General features: G+C 44.4%; 1 long non-coding RNA gene across 6 annotated transcripts in view; it reads left to right on the top strand.

The window, feature by feature from the left end:
* Positions 1-8,316: 8,316 nt before the first annotated feature.
* LOC129383551 (uncharacterized) overlaps positions 8,317-20,568 on the top strand; it is a 29,628-nt gene continuing 17,376 nt past the window's right edge. For 3 of the 6 annotated variants that reach the window (XR_011895983.1, XR_011895984.1, XR_011895986.1), the window contains exons 1-4: positions 8,561-8,784; positions 12,941-13,103; positions 15,094-15,413; positions 19,320-19,362. This is a non-coding gene — a long non-coding RNA (uncharacterized lncRNA). The other 3 variants (XR_011895985.1, XR_008611434.2, XR_008611433.2) reach the window with 3 other exon arrangements.

Below are 20,568 nucleotides of genomic sequence, written 5' to 3' on the forward strand. Positions count from 1 at the left end.
GCTTCAGCCCCCCCCGAAATTTTTTCGTGCTGTCCATGCATCGCCGACAAAAGCAACCCCCGGCGCCGGAAATCATTCTGGATTTTATCTAGAGCGTCCTTTTCACGCTCGAAAAGCCATTTCACCGCGAAAATTGCGAACTCGGGCTGAATTTCGGGGCAACACCCATGCACCGGGAGTCACATAAGGCAAGCAGCCCCATCCGAGCACAAAGTTTCAAGGATGTTTTCATGGCAAATGGGCTCACCGCGGCATCTCGCGGAGGCCGCGGAATCTACACTCTATCATGGAATTTACGGAGCGCGTGGATATCAATTCCGAAACTTTATGTGTATAAAGTTCTCGTAAACTTTTGTTGTGAACGGTGCATTGACATTTCCAAACGTTGTGCTTTCGATTTTCAATTGCGGAACTTTGTAAATTTAATGCTCCCATAAATATCTGACGCCAAAGGTGCATTGACTTTTCCAAAGTTGCACATCGGGCCATACAACGAGACAAGCCAAATCAACACGCTATCAGACAAGTTGACAAAGCCCGCAGCGAGTCCCGATGAGACGAAGCGTTGTGGTGGTTCATTCGTGCCGTCATGTTACATAAACAAAATATCAAAATTTTTTTTTCACCTGCGCCAAAGCATCCAGTGATGACACTAAAGCCAGCCAAGGCAACTACGTGCGTGGGAACTACGTGCGCATGCGTTTTTCTCGCGCTGCCCCGACCACCGCGCGGCGCACTTCGGTGCACGTTCGGTTTTCTCTGGCCGAGTGCATTTTCGCCTGACAGAACTTTGGACGCTATGTAGCTAGCCGACGAGAAAAAGAAACAATGGTCGCTAGCCGCCATCACTGTGGGGACTCGACGGATTGCAGCGCGTTCGCTTGAGCGCAACCTCTCCAGAAAGTCTTGTCTCGGCGGTGTAGGATACCGATCAGTATGCGCATGGTTCTTGGTGGACCAAGCGTCTCGTGTTTTCTTCGATATTCCTTTAATAGCCATATTAGTTGCCCAAAGTAGGCATTCGATTGTGACCAACATACATTGCGTTTTTTTTTTTCATTACGGTGCCCCCGCTCCCCAAAAGGAAAAAAGAAGCGTTGTGGTAGTGCAGCGAATTGTCGCATGGTGAAAGTGGTATTTTGTCACTTCTTTTGTGGAAAGTAATAGGCCATGGGACGCTTCAGCTGCCGGATACTCTTATTATATTATTGCGACAGCAATTATATGGACACTCTGTGCGCATTCCTGCCGTTGCCCTCATATTCCGCATAAAGTCCAAGTGCAATAACATCGTGACCCCGCGCCGCATGCTGTATGTGCGAGTGAAAGCGTGGGGGGGGGGGGGGGGGGCGCCGACGATAGCGGCTCAGTCTTGTGTGCGCAAGGGAGAAAAGTGGGGAGCAAGCGCGCCGCCTTCCGTCGCGCGCGATACATCGGGGGGATTGGATGGAATGGGGGCAGGATCTAGGATTGTGGGAATCTGTGATTGCGCAACATGTTTATTTGCCTTGTTTGACGCATTATATACCGTGACTTTTTCTTAGATACGTAGATTTATTGGAGACTTACTTATACGTATGTCTAAATGTCTTGTTGCGAGACTTTGTATATACGTGCAGTGAACTTCGTTTCCAGTGGCACTTTTTTGCCCTTTATCAAGCTGTATTTTCGCATTTGTATATTCCATTGTATATTCGCAATTCTAAAGTACCAAGGCAAGTCAAATAAAAGTGAGCCTACCCACCCCGCGCAATTATGGTTCTGTTCATTATCTGCAAGGCCTGCGCGTAGCACAGAGGCATCTCTCATTTACAAAAGTGACACGCAGGTGTGAGGATAAATGTTCTTTAATGCTCTCATACACTACGTTGAACATGGTTGCGTGCCGTAATGGACTCTCCAGAAGTTGAGCAGCGTGGTGCCGTCAGGTTTTTGACAGCTGAAGGTGTTTCCCAAAAAGAAATTAGGCGCCTTATGGCTGCCGTGTACATGGAACATTGCATTTTATTGGCCACTGTGAAGCGTTGGAACAAACGGTTCAAAGAAGGACGTGAAAGTTGCAAAAGCGATCCCAGACCGGACCAAAGCCATCGTGCACCCCTAACAACATTGCAAAGGTTGATGAGCTGATGAGAAAAGAACGGAGGATAAGCATCGATGAACTGGCAGAGTGTGTGAACATCAGTCACGGTTTGGCTCACGCCATAATTCATGAACATCTCGGTTATCGGCTCTTGTGTGCGCAATGGATGCGAAAGATTGTGAACCACCGCCAGAATAAGGAGAATATCGGCGCTGCCTTTACTCATCTGATCCGGTATCACAATAAAGGTGGCGATTTCTTGTCTGCAATTGTGATTGGAGACGAACCATCATGTCACGACTACGAGCCTGAAACACGACGGCAAAGCTTACAATGGAAACATTCAAATTCACCTCCCCCAAAGAAAGCAAAGGCAGTCATTTCCGCCAGAAAGGTTCTGTTGACTTTTATTTTTCGATCGTCAGGGGTCATTACTGATATAAGTTGCTAAATCTTTAGAGACTATCAATTGATTCCGATATTGTGAAACGCCGGATCGGCTGCGTGTCGCAATCAAGAACAAACTACGTGGAAAATTGAGGAATGGGGTCATCTTGTTCCACGACAATGCCCGTTCCCACGTCGCTGATGTGGTTAATACAAAACTGGCAAAGTTCAAACGAGAAACGCTGCAACGTCCGCCACACCGCTCAGACTGTCACCTTGCGACTCGTACGATGTCGTGAAAGTCAATTGCAGACGTTTTGAAGCAGCAACCCAATGAGCTTTATGAGACGGGAATTGCGCGACTATTTACTCAATGGGACAAATGTCTAAACGCTCATAGGGGCTACTTTTAATTAAAGTACCCCGTTTGTTATATATTCGCATTGGCTCACTTTCATTTGACTCGCCCTCCTGTATTCTGTAGAACTCCTGCTTTTTATACGTGGTCTTTATTGCGACTATAATTTCGGTGCAATTACTCACGATACACGACCGGTGACAGAGGCCGCTGCGTAATACATTGGAACAAATGGCAGCGTCATTGAGATTTTTCACTGGCCGTTGCATAGGTACAAGAATGTAAACAAGGATATTGAATGACAAAGTGTCATTAACATATTTGTCCTCAACTTGTTCATTTCATGGCCTTTACATGTTTCATATCAGCGGCATGCACTGCTTTGCGGGCTTCGAACTGATGTAGTTCTAAAGTTCGTGTTATATATTCTTTACTTATTAAATAGACAAAATATATGGAAGCATTGACATCAGTTATGTTGGGCACAATGTTTGGCACATACGAGCTTTTTCTTTTATGAAAAAATACATAGTTTACTTGTATTGACAGTGCTTAGCGTTCAACAATTCGTTTGCAGCGTCTTTGGCAATGGCAATGCAGTTATTATTCGTGTATTTGATCCCTAGGCAAATTGTTTAAGAGGAAGCTTTAGCTCGGGCCCAACTCCGACGCGGCCTATACAGATACATGTAAAACGCAGAAACGATTTTCTGAGATAACTCCTGAATCGCTTTTAATGAAATTTGTTGCATTTGGGAGAGTAAGTTAAATTCTAGTGTCTGTTGGAAGCGGAATTTCGATTTAGGGCCTGAACTCTTTAAAATGTTTTTAAAAATTCCGAAGTTCGAAAAAAAAGATAGGAGCACAAAGTTTACAAATTAATAGCTCTGCATCAAGAACACATATCGCGGTTCTGTAAACGGCATCAATTACACCATTCAAAGCGGACAAATTCTATATGCCAATTTGTATCTTACGTGAATCGGTTATGTTATGTACAAGGATTCTGCAAAAGCCGTATTTTCATAACACATAATTTTTTGAGTCTCATGTGTAACATATCAATTTTGTCCGCTGTAGATGTACTATGATGTGCAATTCACAGCATTGTGATATAATTTTCATTGCTGATTTACAGAGTTGTAAACTTAATTGTTTCGTGTTCTGAAAATTTTTGATTTTTGCCACTTTTCAACAAAATATTGACGACCTAAATAGAAAATTCGAAACGTACAGTCACTAGAATTTAGGTTTTTCTTATAAATGCAACAAACCTCGTCAAATTTGGTGCAGTGGTTGCCGAGAAAAACGAGTTCCCCTTCTACATGTATTTGGATAGGAGCATCCGACCTAATGTTTCCTCTTAAGGAGGAGGCCCACCTGCAACGTGAGCCCCCCCCCGAACGAAATTTCTGGCTACGCCACTGGACAGTACATATTTGCCGAGCAGTTTATAATGCTACATTGATGGCAACAGTAACGGGAAGAAAGTCCTTGAGATCCTACATCAGGTGTGTTTTACGATGCTGTGCTGTGTTGAAGAGGATGTTTCTTCTTTAATATAGCTGAAATCGTCGAAGGCAGACAACATACGTACAGTATGGAACACGTCAAACAGCACTGCACGCAGCACAAGTACGAGTGTAGGCGAGCACAATATCGTTGTCCTTGCTTCAGCAGCACGCCAAACACGATGACAAAACTTCGCTCGATTTCAGCTTTCAATTCTGTTAAATAGATTACTATCTGTGTTTCTGTATGTTGTAAACTCAGTGACTGACAGCATTAGCTCCACCTGAGTTGTACGAAAATTGTGGGCATGTACTGATGTACTGCTTCATTCACGATTGACAACCAACGATGTAAGCGTACTTGTCTGACATGTTTTTTTTTGCCAGTTGAGGCCTCTCGGTCACCTGGCGATATAATAAAGGTATCGATAGTCATTTTAGAGTATCGTACACACGAACACTGCTCCGAAAGCGGTAGTAAAACTCCCAAAACCAGCGAGCGAGCAGCACTACGAAGCCCATTAAAGCCGCTACTGTAGCGGCCATATTGCTCACTACGTATTGATGATGATATTGGATTTGATTTTGCCAGCGTCATTTTTCAGTCGCATATTTTAGTTCAGAACGCCGCCGCTACTTTTACTTCCGTTGCACTGTGAAAGGTACCGTTTCCCTTTATGTAGGTGTTCTATGGGGCTCTTGCATTGCCCAGGGGGCGCTGCGAAAAAGGTGCTAAAAAGCGCCCTCTGTCCTAAAATGGGTCGTACCAAGCTCGGTCGTCTGCTTTGGAAAGCACGTTTACAATATGGACCCGCCACTTTCGGTTCTGTTGTATCACGGCCTGCAGCGAATATCGGGCGCCGAAGATTTTTTCAGGAGTGGCACGCTGCGTAAAGGCAAGAAATTATGCAGTGCCGAATACGTGTATGCCATTCAAGAATTAAGCGGCGAAGTTTTAGCGCGGTGTCAATCGCAAGTGAAGCGAGTCGCGTACGAAGTGGAACTTCAGGTAAGGTTTGCACGCTGCTAGATTCAGGCGCACAAACGCGAGGAAATGCTTGCTATAAATGAATCCACAGCAGCGATAAGCAGACATCATGTGTACGGAACTGCTCGAGCACACGACGGTACGCGCCGCGACGGCAGCGGTCTTTCGACATGCCGCGAAACGGCGGGTCTCCTGCAATCTTTGTTGACTGCATGCCGCTAAACAAGTAGTTATGCCTGCGTTGTAGTAGCGGCCATCTGTCCCTTTTAGTAACTGGCAATAACTGATGCAATGCATATGAGCTCGCACGTACGTGCGAATCGCGCTGCAGCGCGAGCTCGTGCGCTGCTCGCTTGATGTAGCTTTTAAGAGGAAGCTTTAGCTCGTGCCCAACTCCGACGCGGCCTATTCAAATACATGTAAAAACGCAAAAACGTTTTTCTGAGATAACCCCTGGACCGATTTTAATGAAATCTGTTGCATTTGAGAGAGAAAGTTAAATTCTAGTGACTGTTGGAAGCGGAATTTTGATTTAGGGCTTGAATTTTGTTAAAAGGAATTTTAAAAATTCAGACGTTTGAAAAAAATAGAAGCACGAAGTTTACAAGCTAATAGCTCTGCATCAAGAACAGATATCGCGATTCTGTAAACGGCAATCATTAGACCATTCAAAGCGGACAAATTTGATGTGTCAGTTTACATCTTACGTGAATTTATTACGTTGTTTACGAAGGTTCTGCAAAAGTTGTAATTACACATTACTCCATTTTTTGAAGTTCATGTGCAACATATCAATTTTGTCCGCTTTAGATGTGCCATCAGGTACAATTCACAGAATTGCGATATCATTTTTTCTTGTTGAGTTACGGAGCTGTAAACTTGATAGTTTCGTTTTCTGAAAATTCGCAATTTTCGCCAAATTTTTATAAAAATTTGACAACCTAAATCGAAAATTCGAAACCAACAGTCACTAGATTTTAAGCTTTTCTTTTAAATGCAGCAAACCCCGTCAAATTTGGTGCAGTGGTTGCCGAGAAAAACGAATTCTCCTTTTACATGTATTTAGATAGGAGCACCCAAGCTAAAGCTTCCTCTTAATGACAACGCTCGAAAATCGATCTGCTGTAATCAATACTATCTTGCTGCGCTGCCTCAACAAGCTGGCTTGAGGTCAAGTATGAGCACATTTAACTCTCTAACCTGTGCTGCTCGTAGTGGGGTAGTGAATTATCACCGCATCAACCCGGCCATTTGTGGTCATTTGCACACACCTGGGCACTTCACCACTTCGCACCGGTCGAATTGTTAATTGTCGCTGTGGCCGGGTTTCGAATCGTGAATCACCAGCCATGCCTGCTGCTAAGTCGGTCTGCCGTCGGGACTGTAGGTGCAAAAGACCAAATTTTAGAGCGCAGATCTATAATCAAGCAAGCTTCAAGACAGGTGAAGCAGTCAGCATGGCGCGAAGTTTCGCTTACCCAGCACGACGACCTGCAGTTGTACAGCGCTCCCGACGCTCCGTTTCGTGAGGCCTTGAAGGGAAACGATAGAATCGGATGTTGGGATTCAGGCCTTCTTGTTCATGGGAGCCCACGACGCAGCAGTATCGACGGTGACGCTTTTTTCGATGCTGAGCTATAGGTCCCTCCGGATCGGCGTCGCCGATTCCTTCTGCTTCCAGCATTACGTCCCACGGCACACGGAGAGTCCGTTTTCGTAAAACTATAGGCTGCGACCAGCTCGCAGCGTGGTCGATGTGGTCTGTGAGAAGTGACGAGCCTTTTCGCACTCGCAACAGGGCAGAATAAAGTGCGAATCGACGCAAAACTCGGCCTAGAAACGTGCTTCGCCACAGCCGGGGCTCAATACGACCCAAGCTGGTACGACCCAAATGTCGTTTCCCGCGCCGCCACCAGGCGCCGCTACTATACCTCAAACTCCAGCGCAAGACGCCCATGATAGAGCCCGCGCGAACATTTGTATACGTACAGTACTAGCTTACACATACAGTTTCTCACTGTAACACCTAGAGGGTAATCTGGCGCCACCGTCTATGGGAGTTTCTTAAGGGGGCACCGTGCCGTCATGGGAATGACGGTATATGTGTCTGCGAGCACGGAGGAAGGAAACTAAGGAGAGGCCCTGACGTCACTCTTTGTGAAGCAAAAGTGAAGCCGGAATTTGGCGTTGCTCATGGCGATGCTCCGCCTTTTGGGCCACCCTCCTCTCTTGTTTACATCTTTCGCGAAACCACGCCGCGCTGCGAGTGGTGTCGCGCGCGGAGCGCGCGCGCTCGCGCAACATCTGGCAGAGCACGGTGCAAGTAACACAGCGCAACAAGACACGGTGACTAACGCAAACCCGCCCACTCAGCGCCTTTGCCACGGCCCGAAACCTACCAGAGCAACACGTGTGAGCGCTCAAAACCATAACAACGCCGCCATTGTGGCCCAAAAGGCGTGGCCATACAAAAAAAATAAAAAAGCAGCAAAAAAATGAGAACCTACTACGTCATTTCCGCCGCACTTTTCTCCTAGCGCGCGGAGGGGGTAGGCCTCTTCCTTCCTCCGTGGTCTGCGAGGCTCGTGTTGGCTGGTGTTGTAAGAGGCTTCGTCTAAAACATGGATATCGCTACGCAAATAACGCGTTTTCAAAGTAAAATCTTCATAAATTGTTTCCATTCACGCATATTACATCTTTACTCACCCACGATGCATGACCAAGCGAAGAAAAGCAAGAACAGACGACCGACTGTTTCAAAGCGAGCGCGAACCTTGTCGTCTGTCCTCCAACTTTAGCGGCCCGCTGATACTTTTTACGTAACATGTAGTCGTACACACAATAACAAGTTCTCATAGTTAAACAAAACATGTTTTTGCGTAATAATAAAGCTAAAACAGCTTTTTATGTGCTGTTCTAGTAGAAAATGAATCATTGTGACAGACGAAACGGTACTTGCCAAGCGCGTCTTCAAGGTGTCCTGTCTCTACGAAAACGATGCCAATCCGAATCCACAACATACCGGCATTCCCATGCATACCACAGCGCAGCAGCGCCAGATTTCCCTCTAGGTAATGTAATGAGAAACTCTATGAGCTTACATCAGTGTTTTGTGCGTCCGAGTCTTTGTATCGAATGATGTTGGGTTGGCGAGTACATGAAAGCTCTGGGACGCGGCGCCTTTGGCTGCCAAGTCCTCTTCCATTGCCTCTTCCCATCTGACAACGGTGCGTCCGAGTCTTGCGCGTTGGTGTGGTTGGGTGACCCGCGTTCGGTTCTGCTTGTGCATGCTGCATGTCTACACTTTCTCTGAAGCTTCCAGCGGCCGTTCGTTTCATAAACGCAATGCCAAAGTAGCAATGCCTCGCTTTTCAGCGAAACTGCGCAATGCGCAAGACGCTCCTATCCTGCGGGAAAGCACCTGGAAATGCAGCGTCAACGTGCCGAGCCCTCGCTGGTGAGTGCAAGTGCTGTCAAGTTCGGAGGCGCTGCGCGTGATTCACCCTTCGATATTGCGGATGCAGAATATCATGCACAGTAGGCATTCGCCTATTGAATGAGTTCACCATGCGGCTTGGTGTAGGTGCCCCAAAACCGTTTGCTGTAGCTTGGTTAACCTCCCTGCCTTTCCCCTTTCCTCTCTCTCTCTCTCCCTCTCTCTCTTTTTTAGGGAAAGCTGAAAGCTGCCATTTATAATGCTGCATTGATGGCAACAGTATCAGGAAGAAAGTTCTTGAGATCCTTGGTGTTGCACCGGGTGTGTTTTACGACGCTGTGCTGAGCAGGATGGACCTCGCCAGAATATTAAGAGGAAACTTTAGCTCGGGCCCAACTGCGATATACCGCCTATTCGAATACATGTAAATATCAGAAATGTTTTTCCGGCATAAATCCTTGGCCGATTTGAATGAAACTTGTTGCATTTGAAAGAGAAACTTAAATTCTAGTGACTGTCGTTATCGGAATTTTTATTCGGGGCCGGAATTCTTTTACAAATATTACCACCGATGTTCTCCCCTTTATATGTAGAAAAACATGCGCCGTGCTGCCTCTGGACACACTTTTTCATATTGTTTTCGTGTTGGTTTATTCTGTTTCATCGTGGTTTCGAAGAGCCCTGCCAAATTGCTCCAAAAAGAAGTTAGTCGGCTCCAAGGTGCTCCAAAATGCAGTTTTACTTACTCCAACATGACTTTGGGCAGTCCCACCCCTGCGAAAGCCAAGGAGTAATATTTTATAGTCAAAGACCTGATGGTGAGCTATACAACATGGCTTTTTAAGCTCAAAAAATGAGAAAATCAGAGAAAAGAAACAGTGAAAGGTGAGAGCAGAAAAATAGATGCTAGACCTATGACTGATGATTCCGAAGCACAAATTGCTACAAACTTAACTGTGTGAATGCACGACTACAAGAGACAACAAAGCGCTGGAGAAGAGTCATCAATGGCTGTTGCTTAGCAATTTTATTTACATATTGTATAAACTAAGGTTTCGCTAATGCACATTTTCCTATTTATTTCAATGTGGTGTTGCTCAGAGTTTCATCTTTGCTTCTGCCCAGGATCCTCACATCAGAGAATTGCATTTCATAGATGCAAGATCTGCAATATGCAGAATGATGCACACTTAAATCTTCCTTTAAACCAGTGTTTCTCAAGCTTTTCTAGTATGCCACCCGTTTTAGTAGTACCAAACCTACAGTGAACCTCCACCTTTATAGGCTTTCTGAAAGTTAGACTTTAAATTACATGAATACATTTACATTGAAGTTTGTTTAAAAGGCATTAACTGTAGCAAAGATGGCTACAAAAAATGACTTTTTTTAACGAGGATTTATTGAATCATGTATTTTAACAAGAGGGATATGTAGTTTAGCCCTTGAGGCCTAGAATTTCAGTGTGATTGCACTTCCTTGGCTACCGTGCATGCATAATGTTGTTTTGTTGTCTCGCACCAGTAAACGTAGTGTGAGGAAATGCATAGTTTAAAGCTTGACGTCAAAAGTTTTTAATAGAAGCATTGGTGATAGTTCACCTTCCATGGCCCATAGAAAATGGCTAATGACTCATTTGGTGGCCATGACCTGCAGTTTGGGAAACACTGCTTTAAACTGTTTGCATGTTCCCTCATTCGGTGAGTGATGCTGTGGCCAGTTTGCCGGTTGTAGGTTCTTTCACAGTTTAGCAGAACCTGATATACCACTCCTGTGGTACGCTTTACGCAGCGATTGCTGCAGTGCATCCAATGATAATGGTGAACCTTGGGGACCTCCAATTGAAAGTGTGGCTGACACCTTGTCAGAGCTAGAGTGGTAAATGACAGTTTGGTGTTCGAGGAATATTGATAACTGTTTTAATGCAAGAAGCGTTCTCTGCCTACTTTAGACACCTTCAATTTATCTATCTCCTCATACGCCAACCCTGTGACCAAAGTTCTCTACCAGTTAAAAAAGTCACTTGTACATCAAGTGTAGTTGATGGCCACGAGGAAGTTCTTACGTTACTAGCAATACGTTCTACAGATCATTTCGATAGTTTAAGCAGTGTATATTCCAATCTTATCATTAAGCCGCCCTGGTGCTTAAAGCAGTGTTCTGTAAAAAAGATTATCTTGCTTAGGCCACTAAGGATGTGTGCTCATGGTCATGACGTTGTCTCGGCCATTCTGTCATTGACATTCCAGCTTCGTCATCGGGCTCTTGTCATGCCATTGTTGTCATGCAGCCGTCGTCATGCTATTCTCATACCATTATCATTTCAGGAAATTCATCCGATTGTCGTCATGCCTTGATCGTTATACTGCCTTCGTTGTCACATCTACATCATTCCTTATTTGTCTTATTGTGATCATGCTGTCGACATTAAATTGTGATTATGCACCATTATTGTGCCATCGTTTCCAGTGCGTTGTCATACATTTCTTGCGATACCATCATTGTGATGCTGGCATGGTTGTTCCATCGTCGTAATTAGTTTCATCTGATTATTGTCCTACCATCGGCGTCATAGAGTTGTCACGTCATCGTAACCTATTGTCCTGATGCTGTCATATTCACGCTATTATTGTTATAGCATCATCATTTCAGAATTATCATCGTATTTTCATCATGCTGTTATCATCATACTGGGGCCATATTCTCAAACGTTCGCCTTCCGTGACAGTTTCGCCGCCGTGATAGTCACGTGACGTTCAATAAACCAAGTGACTGCTTACCCGTTATGTCAGCATGCACTACCAATACGTGCTGTCGAACGCTTCACATCGCATGAGAGAGCGCACTATGCGAGTGCAGAGCGGCTCCGGTGTGTTGTTTTCGAGTGTGGTGGCCGCAGTTTGGGTTCTGTGCACTGACTACAGTTGGTTACGACTGCTTTAGGTAAAATGTAATGAATAAAGAAGTGTGAAATGTTTTATTTTAAATGAATCGGCAAATATTGCTGCGAAACAATGCATGTAAGGTGCCACCAATAAGGCTACTATAAACTACCACCTACCTTATTTCTATTACACTCCACCACCAACCGAACGCCAAAGACGTGTTCATTAATTCAATATATGTCAAGAGCACCCATCGACACCATGACGTTAAAATGACATAGGCTGGAACTACTAGATGGCGCTGTTTATTTTCTGGTTTTGCTAAAACTGCCAATCAGCGCACACCATTGGCAGAGGTGTGGCCGAGGCGATAGTTTCAAGGAAGGCGAACATTTCAAAATACGGGCTCTGTTTTTGCCATTCCATTGGCATCATTACACCATCGTGACTGCGTGTTCGTCCTTCCATCATGGTCATGCTGACCCTGGCAAGCGAGTGTCATAGTAAAGTAGGCCTATCTTGGGGACAGTGTCACCCATTGTTTACAGTATCGCACATAGCTGAACTAAGGAAAATTTGACAATGACCATTGCAAATTCTAACCGAATGCGTTTTTAGCAAGGCAGTAAGTGTACATTGCTTGAATGCTAATCGCGTTTACGTCGACAGTCATTGTGAGATGGATTCTGCTGGAATTTTTATGATAGTTATGAAATATGAGAAAGTGCGATACTGTGGGCTGCCGAATACTGTCAAAGGCAGCTTGGAATAAGGAGAGATAGTTTAGTAAAACATGTAGCTTTTAAGTTTTGATTTGATCATGTCTTTTACAGAGGGCACATAGGGTGAGGGGCGCACTCTTTCTATGTATCGAACCAAATTGTTTAAAATGAAGTAATATGTTAGATTAGAGTACCAAATTAACATTGATGTGAATTGATGTGTGTTCATGGAATTCATTACAGTAGGTCGGTGTGAAGAAACTGAATTTAGTAGTTTGTTAGCTTTGCTAATAAAGATAACGTGACCTTTTACTCTTCAGTAAACTCCTCAACCGCACAATTAACTCTAACGATGTTCACGGAAAAAGCTTGGCGAAATTGCCCTCGTAAATGGTTGAAATACCGCCGCTGGTATCCAGCTTCATACTGAGCAGCGCTACCACTTCAATGCGCATTGGCTCTGAACTAACCTTTTGAAGTGTAGAACAAACAGATTCATGTTCCTCACATGGGACAGGTAGGTCGTCCCTGCTGTGCACAGGACTGGTTCCGATCTGGGCGTTTCTTTTTCAGGCTGAACTTTGCAAACTCTTGCCAGGTGTGCTTTCTGGCTGCAGTTGTGACAGATGGTGTTCCCATGCCTGCATCGCCGTGGAAGATGGCGTGCAACTAAAACAGCAGCCGCTTTCATTTTGCCTCAAGGCCACAGTGTTGACTTGCTCTGGAGCTCCATCAGGTAATACCTGAGCCTACTGACTGCTCACTGCACGGCAATCTTTACGTGCAGCCTCCATAGCTGCGATGGTTTCCTTTGCTTATTCTAAGTTCAAATCTACCATCTCCAACAGATGAGTTTGCATGGGCACATTGTTGATACCACTCACAATCTGATCACGCAACATATGCCCCCGAAACGTTGCGAAATTGCAGTCTTTGGCCAAGTTCTTCAGTGACGCAATGGGGTTACTTACGGCCTCTCCCTCTTTCCCGGGCCTCTAGAAAAACTTGAAACTCGCTTCCAATTCTGACATGCAAGGGGTGTCGTGCTTACTTAGCAGGGTGCCTCGATGTCCACCTTCAATTGTACAGGGTAGAGACAACCCTGCTGGAGCTGCCATATTGATTCACACAAGCTTAGTGACTCAGCTGCACTGGCTTTCGTACACAGTGTCACTTACGGTGTACTTCTAAGTGCTTTGACTTGAGTACTTTTTATCAGTATCACCTCTGCACGTCTTTTTACCCAACAGCCAGTAACTCTTCGAGGGTCGAAGACTTAATTTTGCGGGCCGCAAACAAGTCCTAAGTGGCCTAACTTCTTCATGTTAGCTGTGTTGTCTGTACATTTGAAAAATGGACGATTTTCTGTAACGCTCCATTGTGCTGCCACCCCGTGTGGATGGAAGGAGTCTGCCGTTTTCTTTGAGTTTGCACCTTCTTTACTGTAGTCAGCAGCTTGCGTGTGGCGGTTTGTTCCACTTTTGTTGTGTGTGCTCTTTCCGTTTGTTGCACTTGGAAACACTGATGTCTGTCTGGCGTATAATCTTTGAGAGGGTAAATTGGCATGTAGGTCCAAATGTTGACCTCTCAGCCTCGCATCTCCCCATAAGAAAAATTTTCAGCAGCCCGTGCTACGAAAAGTAAAAAAAAAAGGTTTATGGACGAAGGATGAAATAACCTAAGGACGTTGATAACTAAAGAATGCTGCCCAGGACACTTATCAAAAGAAAGCAAATTAACCAAAAGTAGCATACCAGAAGTGGACTCTGTGAAGAGAGATAAATATTACTCTGTCTTAGTGTCTCTATTTAGTCCATGTTAGGGAAGAAAAATACGTAGGTGATTACCTGTGATATGCGTGCTTCGAGCAAACTTTTTCTTTTGGGCCATGCCACTGTAAATTTTGCTAATTTATCATAAATTAATAATGGCCTGATATATGTCAGCATAGTGTGAACTCTTATAATGTGGTACATAAGGGTGTGGGAATATTCGAAATTTTGAATGCCATTCGAATAGTCCTTCCTATTCAATTATTATTAGATAGGCAATTCACTATTCAATATTGTCAACTATTTCTTCTGTTCAAATACTATAGCAGTTTACAGAAAGAAATGCTGATGCAAGTGGAGTCTCTTGAATGCTGCAAAAGACCCATGGTTGTTGTGAAGACTCCTCTTTTTGTGCAAATGGATGAAGGGGCTCAATTACGTGTAATAGTTTTCCAGTCGATAAGTAAGCATGTTGCACTTTAGACAGCCTACAGATTATGCAAGGTGATTTATCGTTTGGCATGTCACGCCATGTTTGGGTTCCTTTGAACTTGGAACATGATTCATTGTACTAATGGAGCACATTAGTATCTTGCACTTGGCTCCTTCAGTAAGAACTTCACTGTACTAAGTGCATCTGGACATGTGCTGTTTCTTTAATTACTGTGATTGTTGTAGTGCATTAGGTGCAACCAACTTTTCGTTGTTTCTATTTTACGAGATTCGGTTCAGCTGGAATCCAATTGATAATGGCATTGGATTGCTCAAGTTCTTTATATTTCATTGTTTCTAGAGATTGGAAATAATTGGTATTTGACTCAATATTCGGAGATCGTTTTTCAAAATATTTGTGTTCAAGTAGACTTGAAAATTTCATTTTTCGAGCACCTCTGTTGTAAACGAAGGGGTGTGCAGGTAGCTGATTTGGTTACATTTTTTCAACTCTTGTCACAGGAAGACATCATTGATGCCCAGCAACAGTCAGTAACCAGTAGTTGCAGTAGAAGCACCTCAGTTGTGATCATCGTGACTATGCAACCACTAGGCTGTCTGCCGTCATCATACACAAGTGCAACCACACAGGTGGGAAGTTGCTGCGCTGTCACTGGTACTGCCCTTGGAGCTTTTCGCAGAAGAGCAACTTCAAGACACATGCGCACCCACAGTCGAGTGCCTCGAACACACAACTTTAGTTGGGAATCGAACCTACGACCTTGCATCGTGGCGTGTCTTAAGTATCGTGCGGTGGTCGGAATGCTTTCACATTCATCCACGTAAGGATAAATAAGTGCTGCTTGAATTTTTTTCCTTGCACCTATTACAGTAACCTCCATTTCAATTGTTGGCAATAAACATAATCTTTCTCTTTATTACTTGCTCTCCTGAGCATTTTACTTTTTTGTACGCTCCTTAGAATTTCATTGATGGTGCTTGCATACCAGCCAACTCTCCTGAATTTTTAATATGAAGAATTATTTAGGATGCTCTCAGCAAGGTCATTTTTAATGTTTTGGTTCACCTTTAAAAAATTTGGACAGTACCTTTCAGCATGCGTTGAGGATGAAGGCGAAAAGCCTGCGCACTCACGAGACATTCATTAAATTACTTGACATTCTCATTTGAATGCGTTACTTGCTACTGCTTTCTCCCACCTAAAGTCGTGGCTTTGAGTGCCTTAATTAGCTCTACCTTAATTAACTGCACTTCAAGAAACATTGCCCTACTTAAAACCAAAAGCCATAAGTTTGACTCCTGCCGATGGTTGTAGGTTCGAGCGCCTTAACTCTGTTTTCATTAAGGTAGAGTTAAAGCAGTCCGGACAGGCCACCATTGGAATCTGAATCTGGCGACGTTTAACGCTAGAACGCCATCTAGTGAGGCGAGTCTAGCAGTGCTGTTGGAGGAATTAGAGGGCAGTAAATGGGACATAATAGGGTTCAGTGAAGTTAGGAGGACAAAAAAAGCATATGCAGTGCTAAAAAGCGGGCACATTCTGTGCTACCGCGGCTTAGCAGAGAGAAGAGAACTAGGAGTCATCCTGATTAAATGGATATAGCTGGTAACATACAGGAATTCTATAGCATTAACGAGAGGGTGGCAGGTCTTGTTGTGGAACTTAATAAGAGGCACAAGTTGAAGGTCATACAGGTCTACGCCCCTACATCCAGTCATGATGACCACGAAGTCGAAATCTTCTATGAAGACGTGGAATCGGCGATGGGTAAAGTCAAAACAAAATACACTACACTGATGGGCAACTTCAATGCCAGGGTAGGCAAGAAGCAGGCTGGAGACAACTCAGTGGGGGAATACGGCATAGGCTCTAGTAATAGCAGGGGAGAGTTATTAGTAAGTTTGCAGAACAGAATAATATGCAGATAATGAATACCTTCTTCTGCAAGCGGGATAGCTGAAAGTGGACCTGGAGGAGCCCGAATGGCTAGACTAGAAATGAAATAGACCTTATACTCTGCGCTAACCATGGCATCATACAAGATGTGGACGTGCTAGGCAAAGTGCGCTGCAGTGACCATAGGATGGCAAGAACTCGAATTAGCCTAGACTTGAGGAGGGAACGGAAGAAACTGGTACATAAGAAGCCAATCAATGAGTTAGCGGTAAGATCGAAAATAGCGGAACTCCGGGTCAAGCTACAGAACAGGTATTCGGCCTTAACTCTGGAAGAGGACCTTAGTGTTGAAGATATGAACGACAATCTTATGGGTATTATTAAGGAGTGTACAATAGAAGTCGGGGATAACTCTGTTAGACAGGATGCCAGTAAGCTATCGCAGGAGACGAAAGATCTGATCAAGAAACGCCAATGTATGAAAGCCTCTAACCCTACAGCTAGAATAGAACTGGCAGAACTTTTCAAGTTAATCAGCAAGCATAAGACAGCTGATATAAGGAAGTACATATAATATGTATAGAATTGAGCATGCTCTCAGGAACGGAGTAAGCCTAAAAGCAGTGAAGAAGAAAGTAGGAATAGGCAAGAATAATATGTATGCGTTAGGAGACAAAGCCAGCAATGTCATTACTAATATGGATGAGATAGTTCAAGTGGCTGAGGAGTTCTGTAGAGATTTATACAGTACCAGTGACACCCACGACGATAATGGAAGAGAGAATAGTCTAGAGGAATTCGAAATCCCACAGGTAACGCCGGAAGTAAAGAAAGCCTTGGGAGCTATGCAAAGGGGGAAGGCAGCTGGGGAGGATCAGGTTACAGCTGATTTGTTGAAGGATGGCTGGCAGATTGTTCTAGAAAAACTGGCCACCCTGTATACGCAATGCCTCATGACTTCAAACGTACCGAAATCTTGGAAGAACGCTAACATAATCGTAGTTCATAAGAAAGGGGATGCCCATGACTTGAAATATTAGTCCGATCAACTTACTGTCCGTTGCCTACAAAGTATTTACTAAGGTAAATACTTTGTAAATAGAATCGGGGACACCTTAGACTTCTGTCAACCAAAGGACCAGGCAGGGTTCCGTAAAGGGTACTCAACAATAGACCATATTCACATTATCAATTAGGGGATAGAGAAATGTGCGGAATATTACCAACCCTTATATATAGCTTTCATTGATTACGAGAAAGCGTTCGATTCTGTCGAAACCTCAGCAGTCATGGAGGCATTACGGAATCAGGGTCTAGACGAGCCGTATGTAAAAATACTCAAAGATATCTATAGTGGCTCCACAGCCACCTAGTCCTCCATAAAGAAAGCAACGAAATCCCAATGAAGAAAGGCGTCAGGCAGGGAGATACGATCTCTCCAATGCTATTCACAGGGTGTTTACAGGAGGTATTCAGAGACCTGGATTGGGAAGAATTGAGGGTAAAAGTTAATGGAGAATACCTTCGTAACTTGCGATTCGCTGATGATATTGCCTTGTTTAGTAACTTAGGGGACAAATTGCAATGCATGGTCACTGACCGGGAGAGGCAAAGCAGATGGGTGGGTCTAAAAATTAATCTGCAGAAAACTAAAGTAATGTTTAACAGTCTCGGTAGAGAACAGCAGTTTGCAATAGGTAGCGAGGCACTGGAAGTAGTAAGGGAATACATCTACTTAGGACAGGTAGTGACCGCGGATCCAGATCATGAGACTGAAATAATCGGAAGAATAAGAATGGGCTGGGGTGCGTTTGGCAGGCATTCTCAGATTATGAACAGCAGGTTGCCATTATCCCTCAAGAGAAAAGTGTATAACAGCTGTGTCTTACCAGTACTCATGTACGGGACAGAAACTTAGAGGCTTACGAAAAGGGTTCTAGTTAAATTGAGGACGACAAAATGAGCTATGGAAAGAAGAATGATAGGTGTAACGTTAAGGGATAAGAAAAGAGCAGATTGGGTGAAGGAACAAATGCGAGTTAATGACATCTTAGTTGAAATCAAGAAAAAGAAATGGGCATGGGCAGGACGTGTGATAACCGATGGTCATTAAGGGTTACGGAGTAGGGAAAGTTAGGTGGGACGGCAGAAAGTTAGGTGGGCGGATGGGATTAAGAAGTTTGCAGGGACAACACGGCCACAATTAGTACATGGCCAGGGTAGTTGAAGTATGGGAGAGGCCTTTGCCCTGCAGTGGGCGTAACCACGCTGATGATGATCATGAAAGCACTCAAAGCTACAACCTTTGTTGGTGGCAGCATGTGGCATGGTGGCACCATGAAGGTTGGTGCTATGAATTTTGGTGCATTGGATTTTTGGCCCATGAATCATTTAAGGCTTTTGCCTTAATAAAGTTTCCATCTACAAATCTGGCTAAATAATGCTACAATCCTAGACTAGACCTAACAGTGACAATAATTTCCAAAAATCATGAAGATATATGCAGAAGGTTATCAAGAAAATTTAAAATAAAACTTCTTGCTTTTGTTAAGAGTGCGAAGTGTAAGTAACTTAGCAGTTTTAACATTGCCAATCTGTATTATAAATGTAGTAAGGGCTCATTGAAGGTAAGTGACAGGACCGTACAATAGTTTGTGGCTGCTGCATCCTCTGGGCACGAAGGTCCCATCACCCACAAGAAAGTCCGAAGCTCTGCTCCCTTCATGAACTAGAGGCCCAGCTGCACACACCTAGCACGCACCTGTTGCATGCACCAATGCTGATTGGTGCAATGATTGAGCACTGGGTGCCAACTTGCCACTCTCCGCAGGTGCTCGTGCTCTCGGACTGCAAGCCTACCTCAACCACAGAAGGTGAGCGTTGCTTCTATGCCATGTGCCAGAATAGCCCGGAACAAGCAGTGCTACCCTAACCTAAAGAAACAAGCAAGAATGTTTCATACGCGCTTGCAAACATGTAAGGAGCCACTATATAATGCGTTGCACCGTGATAATTCTCCTTTACAGAGTTTAGCTGTAATTTTTCTTTTATATTATGAATTTGTGATCGTTTACGATCTTACGAGAAGCTTTACGAAAAAAGCTGTTTGCAAAACAGTTTCACTCACCGGTCTCCAAACTTCTTGTTGGAATTTTTACTATGGTGAAACACTGCAAGGGGGATGCTTGCTTAGAGAAAGTTGATACAGGCAGGTTCCTGAACAAGGTGAAATCTGCAACAGCAAGGACACTGAAGACTGTGATATTAAAAAAACAAGTGCCTGTCAGTTTTGGCTGTTTCAACTTTGCAGTTGCTGCTTGTGTGTTGCGTCTAAAGCTAAACCATTGCTAATTCGCAACTTTCACGTACGGTGGCGCCGTCGTGCGGCGGTGGCCGGAAACAATCGAAAGATTATACTCGCCGCTGGCTGCCGCCCGTTCGGGTAGCGTATTGGTGTTGTGTACACTTTTCCTTCACTTTCGATTGTTGTTTTAATGCGTTCAAAGCTCCCGTGGGATCCTGAAGGCCACTTAACATGCTCAGAATGAGCAAACATAGAAGTAACCGTATTTGCTGCATGCCGCAATGGGTGCCGAGCGGTAGTTATGCGGTAGGTGATGTGAGCCTTCACTCATTCCCACCGGCTGCGTCCATGAGGAAGAAATTTATTACGCTGCGGATCGGCAAAGCTGTCACAGAAGCGATGAAGGTTTGCAGTGCGCACTTCATGTCGGAGGACATTTTTGGAATAAGACAGATGAGTGACGATTTCGAGCACTTGAAATCGCAATAGACGCAGGCACAACACTATATCACGTGTAGGGAAAGAAATAATGCGCAATCTTAACTCAAATGTGTTGTAGGATGATTGATGCTTGCGTTCTTGCCACTCATGCCTTTGCGGCTACGTTGGAGCGCAAACATTCTCCGTGAAGCCTTGTACCTGCTTCAAAATTTCTTGTTCTCGTTCATGCATTCGTGCTCTGCAACGCCAACTTGACATTCCGCCATTTTCGAACAGAGAGATGAGTTTCTCATTTGTGCATCGAAGCAAAGTGACACAGGCGTAGAGGGACCTG

Source organism: Dermacentor andersoni, chromosome 8 (genome assembly GCF_023375885.2).
Source record: "Dermacentor andersoni chromosome 8, qqDerAnde1_hic_scaffold, whole genome shotgun sequence".
Classification (NCBI taxonomy): Eukaryota; Metazoa; Arthropoda; class Arachnida; order Ixodida; family Ixodidae; genus Dermacentor; species Dermacentor andersoni.